At 38.6% G+C, this 27766-nt stretch overlaps 1 protein-coding gene across 2 annotated transcripts in view; it reads left to right on the top strand.

Annotated features, from left to right (window-relative positions):
• The first annotated feature begins 430 nt into the window (after positions 1-430).
• The window catches only part of LOC120532534 (beta-1,3-galactosyltransferase 5-like), a 46404-nt gene continuing 19068 nt past the window's right edge, over positions 431-27766 (top strand). For both annotated transcript variants that reach the window (XR_005634316.1, XM_039758602.1), the window contains exon 1: positions 431-712. The gene's annotated coding sequence lies outside the window, so the exon portion shown is untranslated. The remainder of the gene's footprint in view (positions 713-27766) is intronic.

Raw genomic sequence — 27766 nt, 5'->3', positions numbered from 1 at the left:
ACTGATTAGGCTGTTATATGCTCTAATGCACAATTCAGTACCTCAATACCTTTGTCTGAAATGCCACATTAGAATTATTTGGTGATAAAATAATCAAATAATCTTCATTCTGTTCCATGCGCACTTTCAGTGCAATTTCCTCAACTTAGTCTAACACTTGCATCAAGATGACTTTTTATAAGAGATTTAGGATAGTGTGTCCTTAGAAACATCCTCACACAGGAAAATGTCTAAAAATGATCCTGAGAATGGCAATTCAGTTAAAGAAAATGTTGATTTAGCGTAGGCGGAAAACTCGATCAAAAGCGACTATGGCATTTTGCGCATGCGTCACATTGAAACGGGCGGAGGGGAATTGATTTCCTAGGGAGCCAAATTCCACAAATAACCACCCAGCCCCCCTCCCCGAAACCTTCTGACTCCACCGATACATTCCAAAACATCCGGAGAGGTTTTGATTTGTTTCGTTCTCAGTTCTGTTATCTTGTTCAACATTACATCTATAAAATAAGAACTTTTTCTTTAATGTTAGTTTACTGTATTTTTGACCGGGACCTATCGGAGTGCTGAGTTATGCGATTGGTCAGTCTGCCTGCCAGTAATGAAAAAGGCGAGAACTGCAAATAGATTTCGTTTCGTGAATCGCGGATTAAGTTATCTTGTCTATGGCGTGGAACGTAAACTTTACTTGACTACCATTTATAGTTTACAGGTAAGTTTTAACTTTTCTTTCATTTGACGTATAGTTGCACCCTAAGCGCAGGCAGTAAGTATTTTTTTTTTCTTCTTTAAAAGTGAATTTAGCTGGAGTTGTAATAACACAGATTAGGAACATATTGACAATTTTAAAACAATCGATTGTGTGATAGCTCGCATTTATTCGAAATCGTGTTATAGGATGCTACACATGACAGAAATATCGAATGAGCACATAAAACTCCACCACATAACGAGTTACGAATAACCAGATCTGAATATAGTACACGTTTTTAAAACTGGTACATGCTCAACAGTGTTAACTGTCAGGATCAATAAATTATTTTACAAGAAAGGGCAATTGCACCCCTCTGAATGAAAGTCAGACTCTTTTTGTGTAAATTTATTATATACAAATTTCTCGAAGCAGGCTAAATTCTGAATGTCGGAATTGCACTATTGATCACAATATTAGTGTTTTCCCCACATTCTAAAACAAACTTTCAATAGAGATTCACACGATTGTGAATTTAAAGCAATCTATTAACGATTGTGCTGATACCTTTTATTGCAATTTTATGCTTCTGCAGAAGACGAAAAAAGTTTCATCGGAGGCGATCAGTGCCAGCTTCTACAGCTCACGTCCCCGATCACTTAGACTGGTTTACGGCTGCAGACCCTCCCTGTTCTTTGCTCTCTTGTTTTTCAGGACGTCTCGTTTCAAAATCAGACATATTAATGGATTACGAACCAGTTTCTCCAGTTTTCTAGAGGAAAAACAAGTACGACATTGCATATGTGTACATAGTTTTAAATTCTAATCCAAACAAACTTTATGGGATCCGAGTGTATTGCAGCTGTCTGTGGCTGATTGCAGTTGTCTGTGGCTGCTGCCTGCTCAGCTACTAAGGACTCCCATTAGTAAAACTTGTGCTCTAATTATGGGGAGGTTGTGTCTATTTTACCTGTGCTTTCTGTATAGTATTGAGCCTTTGGTTTCCCACGCTCAGAATTGGATACGCAGATTAGGAAATGGATGGATACATACTGAAGAACAATACAGTCGGTTAGAGATGCCCAGAAAATGAGCCCTGCAAGGTAAAGGGCAAGGAATCATTCAACAGAATACACCCAAACAAGACCCAGCCCAGCAAACCATTCAGAATTCAGTTTTTGAAGACAAAGCTGTAGTCAATCATATTAATGTTTCATATACAGGTATGCTGTTATTACGAAATAATAAATAATTTAGAAATAAAAGTGGTGCATTTACTTTAAAACAATACACAAGGGAGGATGGCATAAGGGATAACAGAAAATCTGAAAAAAATGGGACATATCAACATATTGGGTTTGCATTTAGAAGCTGACTTTGTGTTTATCAGGGATATTTAACCCTCCTGCTGTCATGATTTGGGGGATTAGAACATGCAGTATCCAATTTTGCACTTACTTCTATGTACAATGTTTTACCCTTTTTATTGACATGCAACATTTCTGAGCTGCGATTTTCTATGGTTTTGTATAGAGCAGCTCCGGTTGGCAATCATGTGACACGTCACAGGACCACACTATTTGTGATGGTGAAACACTATCCCCATTCTTACAAGTTTTGGTGTGTTAGTGTAAAGAGGGTTAAGATTTATAGGTATTTAGGAATTTGGTTTTTATTGTACTGATTTGTAATGAGGCAATGAGAAATTTTATTAATGGTGATCAGGAGATAAAACATTCGTTACAAGTTGTTACCAAAAGTCAAATCGGTCTGTCATCAAGTGTTTAAATGCTATCCAAAAATCAAACATCTAAATGCTAAAAGGCTACTTTGTTAACTAGGGAAAAATTTTTTCACAAGTATCACAGATCAATGCTCTTTGTATGCGAATTTTGAAACTCCGGATGTTGACCTTTATACCATCGCTTTTAGTTAACAGTCATACATTGTGCATTTCCAGGTGGCTCTGGAAAAATCACCGTGGCAACAGTTGACACATTCACTCCAAAATGATAGCGCACGTAACAAAACAAATATTCTGTTACTACTACATTTTTACTTTTTCAAATCACCATAAAATGAAAAACTAATGTGATTATTGGCTTCCTCAATGTCCAGAAGCCCTAAAAAGACAGATATTTTGTAAAGGGATCACGAAATGGCATCAAAAAATGAACAGAATACAAAATCATATCATTTATTTGGCAATTTTGTGAGCTGATTCTCTTTGGTAATGAACCCCTACCCATTTCTCATGCTATCTTTTCTTTCATCTCCTGGTCTTGGTGAACTCTGCTTTTGGGCTTGCCTTTCCACCTCAGGCATAACACTCGCTTAATGTTGTGACCACTAAGACCTTTCATAGATGTCCAAATGTAAAAATTGAGTGGAACAGATTTTTTTAGGACATTAAGGGAGGTAAATTAGATGTACCAAAAGATGAAACTTTAAAGGTCACAAAATTGTTCATGGTTAAGAAAGATCTCTAAAGTCAGTGTCGCCAGCTAAATGAAACTGGACCAAAAAATACTAACCAGGAGTGTGCTTATAGAAAGTCCATCCATCCATCCATTATCCAACCCGGTATATCCTAACTACAGGGTCATGGGGGTCTGCCAAAGCCAATCTCAGCCAACACAGGGTGCAAGGCAGGAAGCAAAGCCTGGGCAGGGTGCCAACCCACCACAGGGCACACTCACGCAAACACCCACACACCAAGCACACACTAGGGACAATTTAGAATCGCCAATGCACCTAACCTGCATGTCTTTGGACTGTGGGAGGAAACCAGAGCACCCGGAGGAAACCCACACAGACACAGGGAGAACATGCAAACTCCAGCTTATAGAAAGTGTTCTAGGTAACTTTTTTCTTTACTTTCAAACATAATTTGTGTGTTGTTTAATGCACACATCTGTCTTTAATAACATGACAGCCATTATGTCATTGGTTATACAGGTGCTGGTCATAAAATTTGAATATCATGACAAAGTTGATTTATTTCAGTAATTCCATTCAAAAAATGAAACTTGTATATTAGATTCATTCATTACACACAGACTGATGTTTATTTCTTTTAATTTTGATGATTATAACTGACAACTAATGAAAGTCCCAAATTCAGAAAATTAGAATATCAATTAAGACCAATGCAAAAAAATGATTTTTAGAAATGTTGGCCAACTGAAAGGTATGAACATGAAAAGTATGAGCATTCAATATTTAGTTGGGGCTCCTTTGGCCTGGATTACTGCAGCAATGCGGCGTGGCATGGAGTTGATCAGTCTGTGGCACTGCTCAGGCGTTATGAGAGCCCATGTTGCTCTGATAGTGGCCTTCAGCTCTTCTGAATTGTTGGGTCTGGCGTATTGCATCTTCCTCTTCACAATACCCCATAGATTTTCTATGGGGTTAAGGTCAGGCGAGTTTGCTGGCCAATCAAGAACAGGGATACCATGGCCCTTAAACCAGGTACTGGTAGTTTTGGCACTGTGTGCAGGTACCAGGTCCTGTTGGAAAATGAAATCTGCATCTCCATAAAGTTCATCAGCAGCAGGAAGCATGAAGTGCTCTAAAACCTCCTGGTACACGGCTGCGTTGACCTTGGACCTCAGAAAACACAATGAACCAACACCAGCAGATGACATGGCACCCCAAACCATCACTGACTATGGAAACTTTACACTGGACCTCAAGCAACGTGGATTCTGTGCCTCTCATCTCTTCCTCCAGACTCTGGGACCTTGATTTCCAAAGGAAATGCAAAATTTACTTTCATCAGAGAACATAACTTTGGACCACACAGCAGCAGTCCAGTTCTTTTTGTCTTTAGCCCAGGCGAGACGCTTCTGACGCTGTCTCTTGTTCAAGAGTGGTTTGACACAAGGAATGTGACAGCTGAAACCCATGTCTTGCATACGTCTGTGCGTGGTGGCTCATGAAGCACTGACTCCAGCTGCAGTCCACTCTTTGTGAATCTCCCCCACAGTTTTGAATGAGTTTTGTTTCACAATCCTCTCCATGGTGCGTTTATCCCTATTGCTTGTACACTTTTTTCTACCACATCTTGTCCTTCCCTTTGCCTCTCTATTAATGTGCTTGGACACAGAGCTCTGTGAACAGCCAGCCTCTTTAGCAATGACCTTTTGTGTCTTGCCCTCCTTGTGCAAGGTGTCAACGGTCGTCTTTTGGACAACTGTCAAGTCAGCAGTCTTCCCCATGATTGTGTAGCCTGCAGAACTAGACTGAAAGACCATTTAAAGGCTTTTGCAGGTGTTTTAAGTTAATTAGCTGATTAGAGTGTGGCACCAGGTGTCTTCAATATTGAACCTTTTCACAATATTCTAATTTGGGACTTTCATTAGTTGTCAGTTATAATCATCAAAATTAAAAGAAATAAACATTTGAAATACATCAGTCTGTGTGTAATGAATGAATCTAATATACCGTAGATCCCGTTATATAAGCCGAGAATTTCGTCCTAGATTTTTGGCTTGGAGTTTGGGGGTCGGTTTATACAACAAGTATCGTTTCAGATTCAAGATTTCCAGCGCAATGCCGGTTTTGCCGATGAATACGGAAGTAAATAATGACGAAACCACAGAGCCATCTTTCAGATGAAGAAGTAACTTTGCATGCCGGTACTTTAAATTAAATAAAGAATTTATTCAAAAAAGTGTTTTAGTTGTTGATTTTATTAATAAAATTTATAATAAATTATCGGGAAGTTTAAAATGAAATTTTTGTTTTGATTTCTGATCAACATCTTGCGTTACTAAACGGATGCGGTCACGTGTATCCGCTTGCGCGATTGTAAACAAACAACCTAGAGCGTTAGTAGCGTCAGTCTGCGCCCAGATAAATGTGTTTGTGGATGTAATTTCCGTCATTGCAGTGATTTACCTATATATATAATTCATTAAGACCATGCAAGCAAGACACATAATTGCTAAGGAAGGAAGAGAAGGTAAAAGTAAGCGATCGCAATCGAAACGAAGATGGACATTGTGTGGAAATATCTCCTCCCTTACTGCAGCCCAAAGATGTCAAATTAAATGGTGAGTACAGCATGAAATTGTTTCTAGAATAGAATGCCTTTTATTGTCACTATACGCATCTACAATTAGATTAAAAGCAGCTCCTTCAGTGCAGAAAAAAGTTCTGTATAGGGCTTGTATGGTTGTTTTTTAGCTTTAGCATAACACGGATCTGCTGCCCCGCTTCTGCTTTCTTTCCCTCCTCTGTCTGTGTTGTCTCCTAGACCCGACAACAATCCACCGAGAGCCCGCTGGTCTCGCTATGTTGTCTGGGATGTTGTGCGTGTGATGAAAACCACTCGAAACAGATGTCTGGCTCTGGACACCGATGTCTATAAGGTTCTGAATGGTGTAGCGCATGTTCGCCAAACCGATCATGCACAAACAAGGACAAAAAAAAAGTACAAAAACAACAAAAAAGTGCACTGAAAAGGAGAGCCCTGAGCCGCTGCGACCATGCGTGCCGCCATGCTCCTAGCTTAATCGAAGTAGGCTTGGCACTTTTTATAACTTTTTGGTTTATTATTGGTTTATACATTAGAAAAATGATTGGTGTTTTGGTAAATTATGCACATTATATTATATATCAAAAATGCCGGCAGTCTCAAATTCTCGCCGATAAACATTATAAATATACCCGAGGAGACACTTTTAAGGAAATTTAGAAAATTTTGCTTGGAGAAGGGGGTCGGCTTAAATACCGGTCATCGGCAAATACATGTAATTTAGTAGGTAGAGAAGGGGTTCGGCTAATATACCGGGTCGGCCTGTATTCCGGGATCTACGGTACAAGTTTCACTTTTTGAATGGAATTGCTGAAATAAATCAACTTTGTCATGATATTCTAATTTTATGACCAGCACCTGTAGGTCTAGCAACCAAAAAGCCACCTATCAATCAGATACAATATAAGGCAGCACCCATGAAAACCAAAAACACTAAATAGTGGTGACCATCAAAACATAATCTTTGAAAATGCTTATGAAATAATGCCACTAAAGTAATTATAAAAAAATAAAAAATAGTAAAAGACAAATGGAGTATTATTTGCATAATCTTGACACCTAATTTCCAAGTACCTTAAACCAGTTTTTTTCAGTCTATGGGTTGCAAATCGCCTGCCTGGATTTGGCTTTGGGCCATTTGTCCGTCAGTGAAAAGAAATAAGTTAAAGTAAGTCTCGAGGACAAACAAGGTTGAGGACCACTGCCTTAAATGACATCACCACTCCCATAGCTCTTTCTAACGTTCTTTATGTTGGCTTCTTTTTGGCAATGGAAAGCTTCTCTTCAAACTATTTATCTGACTGAAGAGTTGCTCTGTATTTTCATGAGCATAGCTTTTAACTCCAAGTTGGAAATATGTCTAGCACGTGTTGGTTACAGAAACAGTGCCTATTAGATGCCCATGGTGTCTGTGTAGTATTTAAAGGGCTGGATCTTGAAAGGAATCTGCAGTTGGACAGCACAGATGCCTCCATTCCACATCTGAACCACATGCTGCCAGAGAGGGCGGTGTGTCATTCACATTGCCCTTAGAAGAGAGACTAAATTTGATAGAATAATGTCATCTGCAGTTGAATGACATCTCAGTCTGGATTATTTTCTTCTTTGTAGCTACTACCTAATTATTATTCTTATTTTAGTATTAGTTTTGTATTGTATACAAAGAAGAAATTGTATTTTGTATTTTTAGTATATAGTTTTATCCTCTTTAATAAAACAACTGTGTGCGTCCAGGTGTCCGTGTGTGTGTGTCTTCTGGTGAAGTGCATGCTGGAGCCACGGCATGTGTTCAGTCTCTTCCTGTGCATTCCCTGTGTGTGCAGAGAGAGACACACACAGGTGCATGCGCGAGAGAGAGACAGACACACACACAGGCGCACGCGAGACAAACACACGCACAAAGACAGACACACAGACACGCACGCGACAGACACACACACACACACAGGCGAGAGAGAGACACACACACAGACACAGAGGCGCGTGCTTAAGAAAGACACACACACACGCAGGCCCGCGAGAGAGACACACACACACACACAAAGGCACGTGCATGCATTGTTGCAATGTTACTTTTCTTGGTTGTTTATTAAATTACGGATTTTTCAAATGTTCATTTTTTTCCCTGTGCTTAAAACTCATTAAAAAAAGTGTTTTTAACGAGCAGGTCATAAGGCTATAGCGCAAACTCTTGCAGTGTTAGTTTTCTCTGTTGTTCAAGGTTTTCTCAGTGTTATTCAATGTTTTTACATTTAGTTTACTATTAAGCTGTGCATTCAATGGTATTCTTAACTATATTTGTGCTTATAAACTTTAAAAATATATATTTACATACAGTTCATATGGTCTGGAACGGATTAATTGTATTTACATACAATCCTATGGAGGAAATTACTTCGGTTCACGACCAAATCGGGTTACAACCAGAGTTTTGGAACGAATTACGGTCGTGAACTGAGGTTCCACTGTGTTATTGTCAGACAAAATTACAGGCATTTTACGGAAATGCAAACCAGTATTACTGAGAGAGAAAATTAAAGGCACACAATACAGTGACGCATATTACAGCCACATACAAGGTCCCTTGCCATTTCATATACAGTAGACTGTTCCTACTAATGTTTATGCACTACTGTTCTAGCGCCCATTATTGTAACGGGCTTAATGTCTAGTATATTATAATATGCCTATTACAATAGATTAAAAATGAAGCTAATATAAATGTGTGTTATATTACTCTATATATACTGTCACAGTGTTTGACTTTTTGGAGGTAGTGCCCCTTCAAAAAACATTAATGCATTGAATGCCTGCTATTATCTGAAGTGTAAGTGGTGAAAAAAGAATTAATGAAAACAAAAAGCAAATATGGCATCCAAGAGGTCCAACACTTACATTGTATGGTCACCTAATTTGTTCAGGAGGCAAAAGAAAAAAAGGTTAATATTATATGGGATAATACATTAGTTAAATAAGAAGAGGCATATAATAAGTACCTCTGATTTTCTGAAGACAAAGCTACTCTAAATTACATAGCACAGTTTTGGTACATTAACATTGTGACCATTTTATACCATTTTTAGTAATTACAAGTACTGCACATATTGGTTAGCTAATACAGACACAAAAATTAATAAAAATGTAATCACTGATACGCACAGAAGCAGTTGTAACTTCAGTATGTTCAACTAAATAAAGAAAAAAAAGAAGAGATCACTGAGGCATGAGGGCAATGTCTTTGTTATTGAAGCTGAAAATTAGTCTTTTATTACCAAGGCTGTGTATTCACCGTTTTTAACTTGGGGCATAGAAAATAAATGAAACAAAGGCTGCACAAAATAATGTATTTCTGAACAACTTGACTTAAACTGCTCAGTTCAGTTATGCAAATTATTTTGAAAATGTGCTTGTTCAAATTCTCTTGTACAAATAATTCAAATTAATTTCCACTAATGAAGTCGGTGGTTATCACTTGCAGATTTCTTTTGTTTAAAAGTAGATAGAAATGTACTGTGATGTAAAGACTGCTCTTTACACCTATACATACTGTAACTGATCTCCTCCTCCATGTGTTTCTTTAAAGCTATGTTTTTTTAAAAAATCTTTTTATGCTTAACATGTTGTTACATTTTTAAGTTGAAATCCATGCTTGTACAGTAGACTGATTTTCCACTTTTCATTTACTAAATTTTCTAATTTTAAGATTGAAAAAGTTGACACAATTCATAACCTTTGTTTTGCAATGAGTAAATAGAAACTTGTTAAAATCTTGATAGCTTTCGTTAAGCAGATTATGAAAGTTTTATGGCTTCCAGTGTACCTTCACTCTTGCCTTAATGCGCTAGTAAAAGTGTGGCAGTGCAGTTTTGTCGTTAATTTGATTGTGTGTAAATTTAATAATCCATTTCTTCATTGTTTAAATGTAATTCCAGAAAACACATTAATGGATAGATAGATAAATTCAATAATATTTACATAGTGATTACAGGGTAATAAAGATTGATTACAAATCCAATATCCAATATGTCATACATATGTAATAAAGAGCACATGACACATGTTTCGTCTTTATTAGAGCTTGTCAGGTATATGCACTTTCGCATCCCCTTATGGAGATCGAACCTTGGATGTCAGAACCTGAGGCGAAGCCTCTGATGCTGTGGCACGGTGGCTGGTTCACTTATTTGGAAGGGTGAAGATAGGAGTATTACATTCCTTTTTAAGTTTGAATCACACTCTGATTATTACATGGTTATCTATTATATACTGTATATATATATATATGTATTTATATATATATAAATACATATATATTGTCACGCTTGGGTCACAGATTTGCACAGAAACACAAGAGTTGTAGAAAACAGGAACTTTATTTAAACACTGCAAACACACATTTGTCTCTTCTTCAGAAGTTTAAACATGCTCCATGACAAGTCAGACATGACAGTTCCGCCAGGAGCAGAGCATATCAGAGAGAGAGAGAGAACAGCAAACAATCAATTCCAAATCTGACAGGTTACGTACAGGCTTTTAAGTATGTGGAGTACCGCACGAGAGGTTTGTCACGCAACAGAGCGCAAATAAGGTAAGGAGCAATGTGAAGGTAGTCTGTTAATGTTTTCAGTGGTTTTTCCAGGAGCATCTGTAATCTCTAGGGGTGTGATCAGCCCCCCAGCTCACTAAATATATATATATATATATATATATAAATACAGTGGAACCTCGGTTCACGAACGTCTCGGTTCAGGTACAAATCGGTTTACGACCAAAAAGGTCACCAAACTTTTGCCTTTGTTCATGACCACACACTCGGTATACAGACAAGCCAGTTTCCCTTTCAGTTTGTACGTGTTCAGTCTCTCCCTGTGCACTTCCTGTGCAGCGAGCGAGAGAGAGCGTGACGCACACACACGCAGGTGCGCGCGAGAGAGAGAGACACACACACACAGACACAGGCGCGTGAGAGAGAGAGACACACACACACAGGCGCGAGAAAAACACACACACACAGGCGCGCAAGAGAGACACACACACACACACAGGCACGTGAGAGACACACATAGGCGTGCGAGAGAGACACACACACAGGCGCGCGAGAGAGAGACACACACACAGCTGCGCGAGAGAGAGACGCACACACACACACACACACACACACACACACGAGAGAGAGAGACACACACATGAGAGAAAGAGATGGACACATAAGGTAGAGAATGCAGTTAAAGAATGCACTGGGCTTATTTTTGTTTTCATTTCTGTTTACAGCGATCGGTTCGTAGAGTGCATTGTTGCAATGTTACTTTTCTTGGTGGTTTATTAAATTATAGATTTTCAAATGTTCATTTTTCCCTGTGCTTAAAACTCATTAAAAAAGTGTTTTTAGAGAGCGGTTCTTAGCGCTATTATGCACACTATTGCAGTGTTAGTTTTCTCTGTTGTTCAAGGTTTTCTCAGTGTTATTGAATGTTTTTACATTTAGTTTACTATTACCCTGTGCATTCTATGGTATAATTAACTATATTTGTGCTTAAAAACTAAAAAAAAAATATATTTACATACACTTTGTACTGTCTGGAACGGATTAATTGTATTTACATACAATCCTATGGGGAAAATTGCTTCGGGTCACGACCAAATCGGTTTACGACCAGAGTTTTGGAACGAATTATGGTCATGAACCGAGGTTCCACTGTATGTATATGTATATATATATATGTATATATATATATATATATATATATATGTATATATATATATATATATATATATATATATATATATATATATATATATATATATATATATATATATATATATATATACATATTTGCAGCTGGAGATCCACAAAAGGAGAAAATGAATCGTGTATCATAAAGTAAATGCTCAGACTTACAAGAATCAAAAACAATATATAGAAAAAATTACGTTGGCTAAGTTAGTGTGATTAGGACCCCGGTTGGATTGGTTGTAAAATTTTTTTTTATTGTGAACATGTTCTTCTTAAGTTATCATATGCTGGATTTATGTCCAAATGTCTGTTGATGGTGTTCTCCTTTGATGACAATCTTATTATATGTGTGGTTACCTACCAGGTAACGCATGTGGTTGGTCTACCAGTCAGCAAACATCCGCCACGGGGCCCTCTTCAGTTGCGAGAAGCAGATCATAGAATGTTACATGGTTTACTGTCAAATAATGCAAAGAGTACGCAACATGTGTTTCGCCCTTATTTGGGCTCATCAGGCGTACACACTCCACTGCTCCCCTTGCGGGGATCGAACCTCGGATGCCAGCGTCAGAGACGAATATGTATCTAATTTTGTGACCACACAAGGGCACCAGAGAGCCCCAAACCACAGATCTAGCAATACACCACATATAAATAGAATAAAATACATTATTTTTTATTCTTCTCCCAGGCACTTACTTTCTCAATTCTTTCCCAATCACAAGCCACAATAATATAATAAATCAAAACAATTCCTCCTCCTTTTCCACCTCCTTTAGTTTCGGCCACTGCCTTCCGACTCTGACTCACCGAGCCATGGTAGTGGGCTTCCTTTAAAGTGAACCCGGGAGTGCTTCCGGTGACGTGACGTGGCCTGTAGTAAGTACTTATACAAAACCAAGGAGGTCCTCCCCCAGCAGCTCCCTTTATTGTCCCCCAGGTATCCCTACAGGGCTGCACTTCTGGGCTCCAACTCCCATGCAGCCCTGCGGGTGTCCAAGTTGGGACTCTGTATGAGAAGCACTGCCACCTAGAATGGAGGGGGATGAACTGCTGCCCTACTGGTTTCTGCAGTCTTTGGGCATCCCAATTAGGACAGGAATAATAAGGCGTCCCGGCCAGGTATTGCCACCAGTTATTCCATCCTTTCTTTAGAGCATCCCGGATGGGTAAGGAATCCTTTTCCATCCTGGGTGGGGCGCCCATCCTTCCTTTGGGGCAACTACTATATTTATATATACAGTAATCCCTCCTCGATCGCGGGGGTTGCGTTCCAGACCCCCCCGCGATAGGTGAAAATCTGCGAAGTAGAAACCATATGTTTGTATGGTTATTTTTATATATTTTAAGCCCTTATAAACTCTCCTACCCTGTTAACATTATTAGAGCCCTCTAGACATGAAATAACACCCTTTAGTCAAACGTTTAAACTGTGCTCCATTACAAGACAGAGATGACAGTTCTTTCTCACAATTAAAAGAAAGCAAACATATCACCTTCAAAGGAGCGCCGTCATAAAGGAGCGCCGTCAGGAGCAGAGAATGTCAGAGAGAGCGCTCGCAAAGAAAAAGCAAACAATCAAAAATCAATACGTGCTTTTAAGTATACAGAAGCACCGCGATAAAGCGGCATTTTGTAGAGGAGCGTCCGTATCCTCTGTGCAAACAGCCCCTCTGCTCACACCCCCTCCGTCAGGCAGAGAGAGTGAGAAAGATAGAGAGAAGCAAACAAGCACCGCACGGGAAGCATATCTTATAGCATTGAGGAGTTTTAGTTAATATGTAATACATGCTCTGATTTGGTAGCTTCTAAGCCAACCGCCAATAGCATCCCTTGTATGAAATCAACTGGGCAATCAAACTGAGGAAGCATGTAACCTAAATTAAAAGACCCATTGTCCAGAAAGCGCGAACCAGTGAAAAATCTGTGATATATATTTAGATGTGCTTACATTTAAAATCCGCGATAGAGTGAAGCCGCGAAAGTCGAAGCGCAATATAGCGAGGGATTACTGTATATATATGGGAAAAACTATTATATATATATATATGCTGAAAAGAGTATTTATTTAAAATCAGATGCACAGATCTTCAAGCAGCAGGTTTTTTTCCCAAATTGACACCAGTCCTTCCATTATCCATAACAATACACCCAATAATCAATATACTTGGGGTGACTCAGTTGTGTAGTTGCTAGTACTGCTGCTTCACATTTTCCAGGATGTACATTCATATCCAACAAGAGTATCTGTGTGGAGTTTACATGTTCTCCCCATGTCATTGAAGATCCTCTTTGAGTATGCTAGTTTCCATAAAAATAAAGACATGTGGGTTAAGTTAATTGTGTGTGTGGCAGCCCAACAATCAACTTGTGCCTCTGGTCAGGATTTTTTCCTTCTTGTACTCAATGTGCCTAAAGAGTAAGCAAGTTTGGAAGGTCGACAGTTATTCCAGGATATTGATGCCAAGAGAGAAAATGAACACAGTAAAAGAAAAAAATTGCTAATAATTTTCTTAGCATCTGTATGTTTTTATCACTCATGTCAGGGCTCACTAAGAGCAAGGCACATCATCTGGATTATGCCTCTTAGCATGTTTGGCACAGATCGCTTCCACCTGAGGCTCGCTACTTTAGTTTGGTAAGGATCCAGCTTTTCTTGATTCAGCCACGGGGGCACAGAAGTAATGCATGTAAATTCAACATCCACATTTTTAGGAAATTACAACCTTTATTTCTTTTTTCTGATGATAGAAGCAGACCCCATGATGTATTTTTAAAAATGTCTGCTTTTAAAATGTTCAATAAACAGTAGTTACTTAATTGTTTCAAAACATAAAACCCTTTCTAGCAAATAACTGTATAATTTATTGGTTTATAACCAATACCTGCTCTTATTTATATGAATACCCTTCACTGAGTCTTAATGTGATCAGTCTCTGAGGTTTTCTGAAGAATATAGGCTCGCTTGAGTCACAATTTTAAAGGTATTGATCTGGAAAGCACTAAGTGCTAACACCTGTCATAGCTGTTCAAGCTGTTCTCTCGAGCATCCTGCTGTGCAGAATAGAGCCAGTGATTTAGGCAAATAGATGTCTAGTTAACCCTTTTTGTCCCAGTGCTTTGGTGCTTATCTAATATCCCTTTGCATTTCTGCCTATAAAAAGTATTCACACCCTTGGAAGTTTTCACATTTCATTTTTATTTAATATTGAAATATGGTGGATTCTTTTTGGCTTTTTTGACACTGATGAACAGAAAAGGACTGTCTTTGTCTTTGTAAAATGCAAAATAATTGACTACATAAGTGCTTGTCATCTTCAAGTCAAAGTTTAATAGAAGCACCTCTGACAGCCATGGCAGCCTTAAGTCTGTGCACCTGGCACACCTGGGGCATCATGTAAAAACAGTGTGTATGCACAAAAATGTTGCGTAAGCCTGTTTCCACGTTCAAATCACAATGTATAAAATCTGAACTTGGTTTAAAGCCACGCACATTTCTACGGTAGCTCATACCCTGGCATACTCAAGTTCTCAGCTCGGTTTTGCAGACTGGTGGCACCCAGCATCAAAGCAGTGCTACTGTTCCAGTGTGGTTTCCCTTTCTTTTTTAGATCCCATCCCTGATGCGCCTTTATAAATACACTGACATTAACCACATATTGTTTATTAGTTTAATGCATCTGATTGCAATTAACCTGTAACAATATAATGGTCCATGGAATGGCCAAACTATTCCTAATACCATAGCTGCTTTAGCGTTGTTACTCTCACTGCACTTTCTTCTTCTTCTTTCAGCTGCTCCCGTTAGGGGTTGCCACAGCGGATCATCTTTTTCCATATTACTCTCACTACACCACTCGGAGCAGCTGATCGGAAAGAGAATTATCGGTATACAGCATCAAGCACATGCTGCCTCAGCCATGCTGCCTATTTGAACTGCTCTTATGCGGCAGACACTTCAAAACCTTTCCTGTACGGACCTCACAGTTCAGAAACAGTTTCATCCCAAGAACTATAAATGTACTCAATCAGTCCATCAACTGCTCCTTGTAGAATGTTTGTACTTATTAGTACAATTACCTCACTGTAAACTTGCGATACAGTTATAATATTACACAACCTGAGCCACTTTATAAAGCGCCTATTTACATATGATGACGATATAATTTTTAGGATGAAATGCAGCAAAATATATTTATTATATTATACAGATAAAACTTTAACTTCATTTAAATAATCTATATTTTTACTAATTAAACATGTGAGGACACAGTGTCGCAGCGCTAGCAAGGATCTGGCGCTCTATCCACGGATTGTTCCTGCCTCGTGCTGTATTCTTGCTGGGACTGGCGTGACACTGGAAGGGTAGAATAATTAAACATGTACTACAAAGATATTTCAATGTTCCTTAAACGTTTTGAAGAATCGGCATTCTAAGTTTACAGATGGCTTGACGTCTATTATATAGCTGATTGTGTGGCAATTGGAGAAAGAAAAGTAAGGACAATAAATACATTATTCCATTGAAGGTTGCGCACAATCACTGCGCAACTGTGTTCCCATGTTTAATAACATGTTTTAACTCCTTTCATCATAAAAATGATATCAAGTATACATCTCAGTATTTTAATTATTCAGAGAGCTGTAATATTACGAATGTAATGGATTCTGTGTCCTGTCGGAGGAAGAGAAAGCCCGGAAGCACGTAGTGATTCACACATAGAGCACATAGAAGATCAAATACAAAACAAAATATTTAACGTGATACTTTAGTTACAATGGGATTTGAGAAACTATTAAATTAAACGATTTTAAGATGAAGTTTATGATGTTCTACTTTAATGACAAAATAAACTATGTGATTAAAGTGGAAATTTCAAGATTAAAGTTCACATTTCGTGCTTTTGTACCCACTGTGTGCCTATTTTTTTTTCTCTGTATCCTAATAAGCTTTCATGACACTCAGACGATGTGCTACGACTTGCCTTTTCATGGTGACTTTGATATCTGGCAACATCTTTTTTATTTCGGGCACTGTGCGACTTTGTGAACTTGTCACTCGATCAACTTCCTTTTGTTGTTTATACCACTGTTCACACAAACAAAAAGTATGTTTTTCCTTGGTACCTTCCTTGGTATTCGCTGAAATTCTTCGATTTCCACCCGTGCTTTTACCATTGCCTTTTCACTGAACACTGAGCTTAAGGGCTATTTATATTGATTTGCATATTCCAGGACGCGTAATTCTGAGAGGAGACGGGGCGGGACAGTAGGCGCTGCACGTGCATTACTTTTCACACTGACCGGGATTTGTGTAGCGGAAGAACGTGGAAGTTGTCGTTCGTACAGATTTATGCATCTGAATTTTTTTGTGCATAAGCGCATTTCCACTTTTGTGCTTACTCCATGTTATAGTGTGAATTCTATGCTCGGTGTTATGCATGAGGTCCCTGGACAATGCAATTCTTCCCCATCCTTCTTTGCATGACTGCTCAAGCTCTACTAGATTGCACATGGACTGCGAGTAAACTTTTTCTAGTCTTGCCAATATTCTCAATTGGTTTGAGATCTGTGCTCTTTTTTTAAGCATTTTAGAATGTAAGTCCAAATTTAAGTCAAATATGCTTTACATTCAATTCTACTAATGTTTACTTTTGTCGTCATTACTTTCTATATACTTTACCTACATATCACAACCTTTTCAGACACTTGGTGTGAACAACATTTAAAATAAAAACACTCATTTCCTTCTAATGTAGCTTAACAATTATTTTTATTAAGTTTAAATGAGGATATACATTTTCCCTGTGCTCGGTCCCTTTCAATTGAGAGGAATGTGCAGCTATGAGTTGTTAGTTAAGTCAGGGTACAATGTTTGTTGCCGGTACTCCAACTTTAACGGGCAATCACAAAAACGGCTAAGCAAGCCGAAGAGAAGCATGAAACAACAACAAGACAAACTGTAGATTAGTTAAACTTGGTATTGATCTTGTTCTGCCATTCATGGCAACATTACATAAATCTGAAGATTGTCTTCTCTTAGTACCATACTACATCTTGACCTGCAGCTAGCATGGTACAATCTCAGATACGCTGCAACTTAGCTCTTGTGCTCAAGATTGTGGATATTTTCTAAAAGCAAAGACAATTTACTTTGCAAGTTCTGAATTCTGACCTAGGGATTTTCACTTTGTGCTTCTATGTTTTTTTACTTTGTTATACATTTAGAGTTTGGTATTTTTAGTTTGATGAAATTTTGGCATTGATCCTGCATGTTTATTTGCTTATGATTTGATCTCCTAGTGTCCTTTATACTTTCCCTTGAGGCCTCCAACATTCTTCATTTTTTGGGGACAAAAAAGCAACATATTCAGAAATTAATGCAATAAAACATTTCTGTAGGTGCTTGCTAGTTTACGTATGAAACATGTGTCATGACACGGTTATGAACCTGTAACACCTGTCTGCATGCTTGATTGCATGATACTGTTTAGTTTATTTTTTAAGGAAACCAATGCAACAAACTAAAAAGTGGGTGAATTGTTTATTTACAGGATTAAAAGTGCCATTGTAACATTTCAAAAACCATTCATTTTATTTATGGCCAGAACATTCATATAAGGATGGCACAGTGGTAGTGCTGCTGCCTTATAGTAAGGATACCAGGGTTCAGGTCCTGGGTCCTCCCTGCATGGAATTTGCCTGTGCTCCCTGTTTGTGTGTGGGTTTCTTCTGGGTGCTCCCACTGTCCAAAGACATGCACGTTAGGTGAACTGGCTACTCTAAATTGGCCTTAGTGTGTGTTTGATGTCTGTGTGTGTGTCTCCCCAGCAATAGACTGGCTCCCTGGTCAGAGTATGTTCCTGCTTTGTGCTATTTGCTAGCTGGAATGGATTCCAGCACCCAATGTGACTTTGGTCTGGATTAATTGGGTTAGACATAAATCTATACTAATAAAAGGCAAAGCCCTCACTCATTCACTCACTCACTCACTCACTCACTCACTCACTGACTCATCACTAATTCTCCAACTTCCCGTGTGGGTGGAAGGCTGAAATTTGGCAGGTTCATTCCTTACAGCTTCCTTACAAAAGTTGGGCAGGTTTTATATCGAAATTCTACGCGTAATGGTCATAACTGGAAGCAGTTTTTCCCCATTTACTGTAATGGAGATGAGCTTCAACGCCGTGGGGGCGGAGTTTCGTGTGACATCATCACGCCTCCCACGTAATCACGCAGTACATAGAAAACCAGGAAGACCTCAAAAGCGCTGAAGAAAACATGCATTATATAATTGAGAAGGCAGCGAAACAATAAGAAGCGGCGAAAGTGACATATACAACCATATTCATGAGTTCTGCTACTTCGGAAACAAAGCACGATGTAAACCTACACTTTAAATTAAGTTCATAGACAGGCTGCCGCTGGCGTTTGTAATTTAGTGCCTGCCCATATAAGGTCGTCCGTCAGCGGCAATCCAATAGCAAACTGCCACTAAATATTCACGGGTGAAGGACTGTGCTTATGGAGAGGAAGATGAGATGGTCAGGGTGGTGTTTGACACAAACTCAGCGAAACTGCGAGAGAAAGTTTTAAGTGCCAGGACTAAGGTAACATTAAATACAGCCATGGACATAGCACCAGATGGCACCAGCACAGCTGGGAACCTTCGATGCATGTACACCGAGCGGCTCACGTGAACTGACGCAGTGCACAGATAAAAAGCAACAGTTCCAAAAAGCTGAACAAAACCGAATTACACAATTGAAAAGGCAGCAAAAATATGAAGCGTCTCATACATACAAGCATATTCATAAATCCAACTACTGCGGAAACAAAGCACACGTTGGAAAAAGTCAATGTCCCGCTAAAGGAAGACAGTGTAAAAAAAACCCGTGCATGCAGTGTGTCAGGTCTCAGATAAAGAAGAAGACGAGCTGTTTATTGATGCAGTAAGAAACGAATCGATGAATGAAACCTGTCATCTTTACAGCGATTGACAAACACGGAATGTAACTTGAACACAACACATCCTACAAATACGAACCTGATTGAAAGAAATAATGATAATCAAATCCTTGATGACAGCAACACTCAGTAACACTCACAAAACAAATACTGTATATTGACAGTCATGTTACGTTATTTTAAAATGTTCCCTTTTCTTTTTCATAGCTTTTTTAACACACTACTTCTCCGCTGCGATACGCGGGTATATATATATATATGTATATATATATAACCCGATCTACATACTCGAATAATGGATACTTTATTCGCCATCAGTGATTGTTTTGGTAAAGCCATACTCAGTGTATTCATTAGATGAGCGGTAAAAAGTAAGGGCAAGGGAGGATGACTTATTGAGGCATGCAGGCTGTAGTTGCGTCAACTCTATCTGAATTGCGCGATCACATTTGAAAAATATATCTTTTCAAGTTCTATTTAGTCCATATGTGTCAAACTCAAGGGCGGGCCACATCCGCCCGGCGTGTAATTATATCCGCCCGCGAGATCATTTTATATACTGTATTATTGTTATTAAAGCCGGGTATATGAAGCGCTGGTAACACAATAAACTACAGATCCCATAATGCAGCGCTTCAGCTGCCTTGCCGAACAGTTACGCGTTAATCAAGTCTACCTTAAGATGCTGCAAGTTATTGCGAAGCTAGCTCACACGATGCTGAAGAGAAAAGTTGATTCTGAAAATAGAGCCTTTAAAACCGATGGGAGGCTGAGTATATGTTTACTGAACCCGTGTGTCTCATTTGTGGAGCTAATGTGGCTGTAATTACAGAATTTAATCTAAGACGGCACTATAAAACAAAACATCAGGGTAACCTGAAAGACCTGAATGCAATGCAGAAGATACAGAAAGCAGAAGAATTAAATAAGAATCTGACACTTCAGCGGACGTTTTACCGTGCACAATCACAAAGTGATTTCAATTGAGCTGCTTTTATGGGAGACACAACCACTTGCCCCACTTTCCCTATTACCAAGTAATGTTAAACCAAGTCGTCACTACGGTGTTCCCAAATCGCACTTTGCTGATAAACTGAGCGCACTGAGTTTGCACGGCGCTTTGGTGACTTTGAAGAACAAAAAGTCCGTCTACATGCGGCTCGAACCTTGTGCATGTTTGGTAGCACATATCTGTGTGAGAAGCTCTTCTCAGTGATAAAGACTAACAAAACAGCACACAGGAGTCGCCTCACTGATGAGCACCTGCAATCCATCCTGAGAATCTCCACAACACAGAACCTCACACCAAACAGAAACGAACCTGTTGCCAAAAAGATGCCAGGCGTCCAGCTCTAAAATGACATATGAGCAAAGACAACTGAATGATTTGATTTGTTATTGCTGAAAGGAACACATTTTATTTATATTTCCAGGTTTTGTTATGCAGCATGTTCATATTTGAATTTGTATAATTTTGACAGGATATATTTTTATGGAGAGCAAAATCTTTTGGGATATTTAAAATCTAAGTTTATTTTTATAAAATATAAAATTACATAAGAGTAAAGAAATTTGAATGTTTGTTCTTTTAATGTTTACTTTATTTCTAACTTGTATAATTTAGACAGGATATATTTTTATGGAGAGCAAAATATTATAAGTTGTTTAAGGTTTGAGTTGATTTATTCAGGAATAATATTCCTGTCTGTTTTTACCATTCCTACCAAAGATATTTCTGTCGACTAAATAAAAATTCCTTCTATTTAAAATTTAAATAGAACTTGAACAAATACGATAGTTCATAATATCCACGCAGACTTGCACGTAAGAGCGGGTGTCATCCGTTTTAACAAACAGCGTATTGCACTGATACGAAATAGCTGTGTGTGTATATATGTAGATATGTATGTATATGTATATATATGTTTATATATGTGTGTGTGTATGTATATATATATATATATATGTATTTGTGTGTATATATGTGTGTGTATGTATGTATGTGTGTATGTTTGTGTGTGTGTGTAAATATATATATATATATGACAACAACACTCATCACTCACAACAGTGACAAAACAATAACATTGACAATCATGTTACGTTATTTTCAAAATGTTTCCTTTTCTTTTTCATTGCTTCTTTAACACACTACTTCTCCGCTGCGAAGCGCGGGTATTTTGCTAGTAATACATAAATAGCAATACATTATGTAGCTATACAACTGTAATGCCAATCCACCATTGTTATCTACATCCTCCTAACCATGCGAGTCCTCGAGGTACCTGATCCCATCAACTACTGGAACATTTGTCATGGAACAATATAGATGTAAAGAAGCATTTTGTAATTTTGGTCTATACAAGAAATAAACTCTTGCTGTTAAGAGATTGCTTTTGGAGGAAAGCCTACTGCCTACATTTCTACTAGAGAGGAGACTTTACGCGTGAACATGTTTCTGACCGGATTTTCTGTTATGCCTCTATTTGGCTGTTTATCTTTTGTTTTTGGTGAATGGTGAGATCGTTACCATTGATCTAAGGAGTGGTTCTTCTTTTACCCAAGGAACCTGGCATATGCAAGCATTCATGCAAGTATTTTTCATTTATGATCTGGATGGTGAGCATTTATTTACCAGAACACTTCTTGTGTGGAATACCAAAACCCATAGATCTAATGTTAGTAACCTTCACTTGCTCCAAAAATGTCTTCTTCTGTGGCTGTCTTTAACTAATTAATTTGATCTCTTCCTCATTGAGGAATGAATCATTACTCTTAATCGATTTTATAGTTGACCACTTTATCAATATTCTCTTTATGTGAAATCTGGCTCCGCAGCAATGACCTTCTTTTCATGAAAGAGTTTGCTCTGACAAGTTATAAATAAATTGAACTTGATTGTATCATTGGTTGAGGTTGAGGCCCTACTCTATTATTTATGTACAAAAAATTTATGTTTTAACATTCAACCTTTTCCAGAATCTCCACTCTAGCTGTTATTTATTTTACTTAATTATAGCTTGCAACGCAACTCATTTTTAATGTCATTTTGTGTCTTCCACTTTTACGAGCTTTCCACTACCCTGTCATCCTAACCCGCTCTATTGTCATTTGAAGAAAGCGTTAACTCATATAATCATGCTCTTATGAGCAACATTGACATTTTTGTCCATTAGAAAATATGCAGTTTCGTTTTGCTATCTGTCCCCATGGTACACTAATGAGCTCAGAGTCTTAACAAGATTGTGCTGCAGAGCGGAGTTCAGATGGAGGAAATCAGGCACTTAGATGTTTCAGGAATCATATTCCACTGCCCTCAGAAAAGTCTGGTCCTGTTATTACTTTAAGGTTTTAAACTCTTAACAGTAGAAACCCTGGGCATCTGTTCTTTGTAATTTATTTTGTAGTTAAGCCTACTTACTCATATTCTCTAGTACTATCATAGGATATCTGAGAACAATTTCTTCAGCTCTTCCAGGCAAGATTGAGAAATATTAGAAAACAACTTTACTAGTGTTTTGAAAACCTACAACTTAATAATGATAAAAATAAAACATTTTATTTATTTAGCACCTTTCCTATGCTCAAGACGCTTGGTCTTTCTAAATTCTTACTATCTGCATCACTGTTCCATTCATTCTCTTCATTCAACAACTTTTCCATCTAATTATTCTGGAAAAACTTAATCACAGTACTATAAATCACAATATTCCCTTTAGCATTTTTCATGCAATTCACACCTCCAGTGTTCTTACTTTCTTTTGCCACCTGCTTTGCAATGCCAAACGCATTTCTCTTTCTTTTGCCTTTCTTCAGCACACTTGCAAACTCCCACGTCTTTGCCTCCTGAGCCACTGAAACTGCTTTTCTAGCATTTCACGTTAATTCCTCATAGATCGCCTTGTCACCTTCTGCCTTTGTTTTCCTCCACTTTTTATGGCACCCTCTCTTTTCTTCAGTTGCCATCTCTTTCTCAGCATTCTACCAACACATTTCCTTCTCTCTCTCTGTAGTCCCTTTGTTCAACTGCAGACTTCTGAGGTTTTTCAAAAAAGACATTATTCATTGCTTCCCTCTTGCCATGCACACCTAATGCTTCTGAATTCTTATTATGTCTTACTACAAATATTTTCTGAAAGTTTCTTTCTTCTTTAACCTCAACACTTTCTGCCTGTCTTCATACTTCCTCACTTTTCTTCATGACTGTGACTAAGAGATCTATAACTAAGCAATGCTGTGATCCACAGACTTCTCAGGGAAAAACATTGTATTTTTCATGATGCCCCAATCAACTTCCCTCACCAACATCTAAAACAATACAATACAATACAATACAATTTATTTTTGTACAATGATCCCTCCTCGATTGCGGGGGTTGCGTTCCAGAACCCCCTGCGAAAGGTGAAAATCCATATATTTATCACCGCCATTGTTCTTCTTCCGGCAGTCTTCAATCCAAATCCCTAAAGCAGATTCCAACCGGACTACTGCCTTATTACGTCCACTTACAACTCGTTTTGCGCCCTGGTTAAAGGACACTGTGGCCTTAGATCTTATATTCTTTTCCTCCTTTTTAAATAAAAAGAATCGTTGACTCATTGATGCCATAATGGCGTCCTACAGCGGTGTAGCTTTTCCCTTCCTTCAACATATCCAAAACTTTTACCTTTTCGGCAATCGTTGGCATCTTCCATTGGCGCTTGGGCATGGCCCCTGAAGCAGTAGCAGGAGCAGATCGTTTTGGAGCCATAACAAAGGGCTTGACTATGCACAAAAATAAACACAAAAGAGCAGAAAAGTTAACTCTTTACACAGAGTAACACGTTGATGCTGAATGAATGAGACAAGACTTCCTGGTTAACGCAGCAGAATCGAATTCTGCACTCCGTCGCTGAGCCAATTAAGCACACAGGTACTTAACTGCGTGCGCTGATTGGTTAGCTTCTCAGCCATCCGCCATAGCGTCCCTTGTATGAAATCAACTGGGCAAACCAACAGAGGAAGCATGTACCAGAAGTAAAAAGACCCATTGTCCGCAGAACCCGCAAAGCAGCGAAAAATCTGTGTTATATATTTAGATATGCTTACATATAAAATCCGCGATAGAGTGAAGCTGCGAAAGTTGAAGTGCGATATAGTGGATACGGATTACTGTATAGCCCAAAATAACACAAGAAATGCCACAATGGGCTTTAACAGGCCCTGCCTTTTGATAGCCCCTCAGCCTTGACTCTCCAAGAAGACAAAGAAAAACTCCCAAAAAAACTCTTGTAGGGAAAAAATGGAAGAAACCTTAAGAAAAGGCAGTTCAAAAAGAGACCCCTTTCCAGGTAGGTTGGGCGTGCAGTGGGTGTCAAAAAGGGGGTAAATATAATACAATACACAGTACATAACACAAGTAATCCTCAAAACACTACAATAGTATAATAGAAATAGTACAAGTACAGAGCAGAATTCAGCAGTAGATGATATCACATAATAGGATGCGGATTTGTTCGGAGTCCTGGAGACCTTGGTCATCAAGCTACTTCCCCCTATTGGCCATTGCACAGTGGAGTCAACACTGGGCCAGCCAATCCGATGAAAGGACCACTCTACCTGACGATTCCTGCAATCCTCCATCAGAGATGACTTTACCTTAGGGAAGCAAAACAACTTGACAGTAGGGCAGTGGCACCAGTCTGTTGTGCTCTTTAAGCCTCCAGATTCATACATCACCACCTTGTGTTGCTCCTTCTTAAACATGATGTTGCATGTACATCCCACTTCCATTGCTTCATCTACAGTAGCTTACTTCTGTGACCTGGGATTAGAATAAGGTAACTATCCTTTGTGTGTGCCATAAGAGTCACACTAAGGGAGGTTGATGTCAAGAATGGCATCAGGCCATAAAGATTTTGAATTCAATATCCCCTCGATGATGAGATACTGCTGAAAAAGAATTATAGCACCTACTTTTGTAAGTGTATTTTTCTTGTAAGCATGCATTTTATAAAAAGGAAATAAAAAGTGGTTCAAATCACCCAAAAATTACTTTTCATGCATAAACTATTATTATGGAATTGCCACTAAAAGCAGTCAGCCCTTTATACTGAATATGGAAATAGGTTTACTTATAGAAGGTGGTAGTATACCATGAAAATGTTTAGTAAATTGGTTATTCATTTATATGCCACTTTCTTCACTGAAATTCCCACTGTGTTATTATCTGAAAACCCCACCAGTAACCCTGTTATTTGAATAGTGAACATTCACATTGCCCAGCAATCAGTGAGTCACTAGTAGATCCTTTCATAAAAAACACTTGGTTCTGCAGCACTACTTGACTTCTCCTAAGCAACGTTCATGTTCCTATTCACGGATCACATGTTAATTGATTAGCTGAGAGATGCGTAGTAAAACATGGTGGGTGTGTTGTTAAAAAGCAATTAACAATTTTTATTGTAATCCGTCTACTAGTATATAGATTTTGTCCTTATACGCAACAGCTCATGACGAGCAGCCCCAAGCGACAATTGTTGTAAGAATTAATTTATAAATGGAGAATGAAGGGCTGTAATGAGATGGCTTTAGAATGAAAGGCAATTATTTCTGATGAAGCACACAACATTTAGAAATTTTGCTGAATACTAAAAACGTAGCAGGAGTGGAGGCAGATTTGGAGATATGGCTTTGAATTTGTAATTTTGATGTTCTGGGCAGAATGATGGCAAACTGGCTAGTGCTGTTGGTCTACAGCTCTGGAGTACTAGGTCTAAATATCAGCCTGTTCACTGATGTGGATAATTTGTTCTACCTGTGCCTGTTTGGTGGTTTACTGTGGGCATTTCTTTCTACCTTCCAAACATATCTTTTTTAGGTTGAAATGTAGCTCTCTGTGAGTCCATATAAATTAGTGATGCTGTGTTTTAGTGTATCCTATAATTAACTCCTGCTCTAAGCCTAATGCTTCTAGGATACACCCTTAGAACTCTGAACTGGATTAAAGGGATGGCTGGAATTAGAATTTGGTTTGATGGTATAGGTTGTTAGTGTTGAGAGACTAGCAAGTTGCAATACATATTCTGAAAACACAATGTTACATGGGGGCTTGGAACTAACACAATAGCCTCTTGTTACAATGGAACAGCATGATCTTAGGCAGTCTTTCCACAACTTTTTTTCCCCAAGGGTTATTTTTACAGACAGAATTGATGAATGATTAAAGGAAGGCAGCAGGAATTGCATTCATATAAGAAAATGTTGAAGTGCACTGTCATATGAAGGCTTTTGAAACCTTAAATATAAAATTTTTCAAGAATTTGTTTGAAATTCTAGTCTAACTGACAATATTTGTCTAGCAATTCCTTAAGCCTTTAATGTGCAAATAAATAAAAGCCTTAGCTGCACTATATAACATAAAAATATTCAGGCTTATATAATTACATGGTTATAGTGAAATACTTTAAACAGTTTTCATAAGCGAAGGACAGTCAGATTAAGTAATTTACTGTCACATGATGACTCAGATGGCCATAGCTAATTTAAAAACCTTGTGGTTTTACTCCAGTAAATTATCAAGTATGACACAATGACTGCCTAGAAATTACACTAAGAGTTCAAAAGTATAGAGAAGCCCAGAAGGATTTGTATTATGTCTTTGTGGACCTGGAAAAAGCATATGACAGGGTGTCTCGAGAGAAGCTGTGGTATTGTATGAAGAAGTCGGGAGTGGCAGAGAAGTATGTAAGAATTGTACAAGATATGTATGAGGTAAAAGTGTAACAGTGGTGGAGTCTGTGATAGGAGTGACGGCTGCATTCAATGTGGAGGTGGGGGATTACATCAGGGATCGGCTCTAAGCCCTTTTTTATTTGCAGTGGTGATGGACAGGTTGACAGATGAGATTAGACAGGAGTTCCCTTGGACTATGATGTTTGCTGATGACATTGTGATTTATAGTGAGCAGGTTGAGGAGACCCTGGAGAGGTGGAGATATGCTCTGGAGAGAAGAGGAATGAAGGTCAGTAGGAACAAGAAAGAATACATCTGTGTGAATGAGAGGGGGGTCAGAGGAATGGTGAGGATGCAGAGAGTAGAGCTGGCGAAGGTGGATGAGTTTAAATACTTGGGATCAACAGTACAGAGTAACAGGTATTGTGGAAGAGAGGTGAGAAAGCGAGTGCAGGCAGAGTGGAATGGGTGGAGAAGAGTGTCAGGAGTAATTTGTGACAGACGGATATCAGCAAGAGTGAAAGGGAAGGTCTTCAGGACGGTAGTGAGACCGGCTATGTTATATGGGTTGGAGATGGAGGCACTGACAAGAAATCAGGAGACAGAGCTAGAAGTGGCA

Source organism: Polypterus senegalus, chromosome 7, assembly GCF_016835505.1.
Source record: "Polypterus senegalus isolate Bchr_013 chromosome 7, ASM1683550v1, whole genome shotgun sequence".
NCBI lineage: Eukaryota > Metazoa > Chordata > Cladistia > Polypteriformes > Polypteridae > Polypterus > Polypterus senegalus.
This window is presented reverse-complemented; position numbering and strand designations above follow the sequence as displayed.